Source organism: Denticeps clupeoides, chromosome 18 (assembly GCF_900700375.1).
Source record: "Denticeps clupeoides chromosome 18, fDenClu1.1, whole genome shotgun sequence".
Classification (NCBI taxonomy): Eukaryota; Metazoa; Chordata; class Actinopteri; order Clupeiformes; family Denticipitidae; genus Denticeps; species Denticeps clupeoides.
In genome coordinates this window covers 19,254,893-19,257,498 of record NC_041724.1, presented here as the reverse complement: position 1 = coordinate 19,257,498, position 2,606 = coordinate 19,254,893, and the positions used below count along the sequence as shown (strand labels likewise).

At 39.0% G+C, this 2,606-nt stretch overlaps 7 non-coding genes across 7 annotated transcripts; 3 read left to right on the top strand and 4 right to left on the bottom strand.

The window, feature by feature from the left end:
• The first annotated feature begins 112 nt into the window (after positions 1 to 112).
• Positions 113 to 201, top strand: trnay-gua (transfer RNA tyrosine (anticodon GUA)). Its single transcript is given in 2 exon segments — positions 113 to 149; positions 165 to 201. It is a non-coding gene; the product is annotated as a tRNA-Tyr (tRNA).
• A 352-nt stretch (positions 202 to 553) lies between these two features.
• On the bottom strand, positions 554 to 624 carry trnae-uuc (transfer RNA glutamic acid (anticodon UUC)). The gene has a single exon. It is a non-coding gene; the product is annotated as a tRNA-Glu (tRNA).
• A 350-nt stretch (positions 625 to 974) lies between these two features.
• trnae-cuc (transfer RNA glutamic acid (anticodon CUC)) lies at positions 975 to 1,046 on the bottom strand. The gene has a single exon. It is a non-coding gene; the product is annotated as a tRNA-Glu (tRNA).
• Positions 1,047 to 1,232: 186 nt separating this feature from the next.
• On the top strand, positions 1,233 to 1,319 carry trnay-gua (transfer RNA tyrosine (anticodon GUA)). The gene is given in 2 exon segments: positions 1,233 to 1,269; positions 1,284 to 1,319. It is a non-coding gene; the product is annotated as a tRNA-Tyr (tRNA).
• Positions 1,320 to 1,668: 349 nt separating this feature from the next.
• trnae-uuc (transfer RNA glutamic acid (anticodon UUC)) lies at positions 1,669 to 1,740 on the bottom strand. The gene has a single exon. It is a non-coding gene; the product is annotated as a tRNA-Glu (tRNA).
• A 351-nt stretch (positions 1,741 to 2,091) lies between these two features.
• On the bottom strand, positions 2,092 to 2,163 carry trnae-cuc (transfer RNA glutamic acid (anticodon CUC)). The gene has a single exon. It is a non-coding gene; the product is annotated as a tRNA-Glu (tRNA).
• A 187-nt stretch (positions 2,164 to 2,350) lies between these two features.
• trnay-gua (transfer RNA tyrosine (anticodon GUA)) lies at positions 2,351 to 2,437 on the top strand. Its single transcript is given in 2 exon segments — positions 2,351 to 2,387; positions 2,402 to 2,437. It is a non-coding gene; the product is annotated as a tRNA-Tyr (tRNA).
• The last annotated feature ends 169 nt before the right edge of the window (positions 2,438 to 2,606 follow it).

Below are 2,606 nucleotides of genomic sequence, written 5' to 3'. Positions count from 1 at the left end.
TTCTTACAGACTAAAATAACTTTTTTTATTCTTGTACAGCCAAGTTCTGGTATTCAATTCTTCTTTATGACACTACGTTCATATTTATTGTCAGGTTGTATTGGTGTTTGTTCCTTCGATAGCTCAGCTGGTAGAGCGGAGGACTGTAGTTGTATCTGCCTGTAATCCTTAGGTCGCTGGTTCAATTACCGGCTCGAAGGAATTGTTTTTTTTTATAAAAGTCTGAAAAATATAATTTTTTTAATCCTTCCTTGTCCTGGATGCGAACAGGGGCAGTGGGGTGTGAGTTCTAAAAACTATCAACTAGATCAACCCGATACCTTTAATGTATTCTTGATTTAAAAGCATTTTGCTTACTAGAAAAGATTTAGTTGGACAGCCAGACCTGGCATAATGGCAAGTTTTTACAACCCTTCCTTGACCGGGAAGAGAACCCAGGCAGTTTGGTGAGAGCCCACTAGACCACCACGCACATTTATCAAATTCCTGGTATTAAAGGACTTTTTTTTTTAGAAAAATGTGACAGAATTAATAAATAAAACCTTACAAAATTTTCCCTGACCGGAATCGAACACGGGCCGCGGCTGTGAAAGTGCCGAATCCTAACCACTAGACCACCAGGGAGCCTTGGTTAATTCAAAATTTAAAAGTGTCTTGCTGACTAAAAGACATTTTGTTGTACAGCCAAGGCCTGGCTAAATTGCTAATTTTTTCAACCCTTCCTTGACCATGACGCGAACCCCGGTAGCTGGATGAAAGACCTGAATACTAACCTATAGACAACCAGGCACATTCAACACATTCTTGGTTGAAAAGCTTAGATCGCTAGATCAATTCCGGCTTGAAGAAGGTTTTTTTTTAAGCAAAAATCCTGAAAAGCATAAAGGGAAAATCTTACAAAACTTTCCCTTTAAGGACTTTTTTTTTCTGCGAAAAAATCCTGAAAATAATTAATAAATAAAACATTACCAACTTTCCCTGACCGGGAATCGAACCCGGGCCGCGGCGGTGAGAGCGCCGAATCCTAACCACTAGACCACCAGGGACCTTCTGACTTTAACTGATTAAAAAAGATCTGTCACTATTTTAGTTGTTTTGTTGTAAGTGGAATCCATTAAATTTTTTTCTTACAGACTAAAGTAACTTTTTATTCTTGTACAGCCAAGTTCTGGTATTCAATTCTTCTTTATGACACACGTTCATATTTATTGTCAGGTTGTGTGGCGTTTGTTCCTTCGATAGCTCAGCTGGTAGAGCGGAGGACTGTAGTTGTACTGCCTGTAATCCTTAGGTCGCTGGTTCAATTCCGGCTCGAAGGAATTTTTTTTTTTATAAAAGTCTGAAAAATATAATTTTTTAATCCTTCCTTGTCCTGGATGCGAACACGGGCAGTGGGGTGTGAGTTCTAAAAACTATCAACTAGATCACCCGATACCTTTAATGTATTCTTGATTTAAAAGCATTTTGCTTACTAGAAAAGATTTAGTTGGACAGCCCAGACCTGGCATAATGGCAAGTTTTTACAACCCTTCCTTGACCGGGAAGAGAACCCAGGCAGTTTGGTGAGAGCCCACTAGACCACCACGCACATTTATCAAATTCCTGGTATTAAAGGACTTTTTTTTAAAGAAAAATGTGACAGAATTAATAAATAAAACCTTACAAAGATTCCCTGACCGGGAATCGAACCCGGGCTGCGGCGGTGAAAGCGCCGAATCCTAACCACTAGACCACCAGGGAGCCTTGGTTAATTCAAGATTTAAAAGTGTCTTGCTGACTAAAAGACATTTTGTTGTACAGCCAAGGCCTGGCTAAATTGCTAATTTTTTCAAACCTTCCTTGACCAGGACACGAACCCCGGTAGCTGGATGAGAGACCTGAGTCCTAACCTATAGACAACCAGGCACATTCAACACATTCTTGGTTGAAAAGCTTAGATCGCTAGATTAATTCCGGCTTGAAGAAGGTTTTTTTTTAAGCAAAAATCCTGAAAAGCATAAAGGGAAAATCTTACAAAACTTTCCCTTTAAGGACTTTTTTTTTTCTGCGAAAAAATCCTGAAAATAATTAATAAATAAAACCTTACCAACTTTCCCTGACCGGGAATCGAACCCGGGCCGCGGCGGTGAGAGCGCCGAATCCTAACCACTAGACCACCAGGGACCTTCTGATTTTGACTGATTAAAAAAGTTCTGTCACTATTTTAGTTGTTTTGTTGTAAGTGGAATCCATAAATTTTTTTTTTACAGACTAAAATAACTTTTTTTATTCTTGTACAGCCAAGTTCTGGTATTCAGTTCTTCTTTATGACACACGTTCATATTTATTGTCAGGTTGTGTGGTGTTTGTTCCTTCGATAGCTCAGCTGGTAGAGCGGAGGACTGTAGTTGTACTGCCTGTAATCCTTAGGTCGCTGGTTCAATTCCGGCTCGAAGGAATTGTTTTTTTTATAAAAGTCTGAAAAATATAATTTTTTTAATCCTTCCTTGTCCTGGATGCGAACACGGGCAGTGGGGTGTGAGTTCTAAAAACTATCAACTAGATCACCCGATACCTTTAATGTATTCTTGATTTAAAAGCATTTTGCTTACTAGAAAAGATTTAGT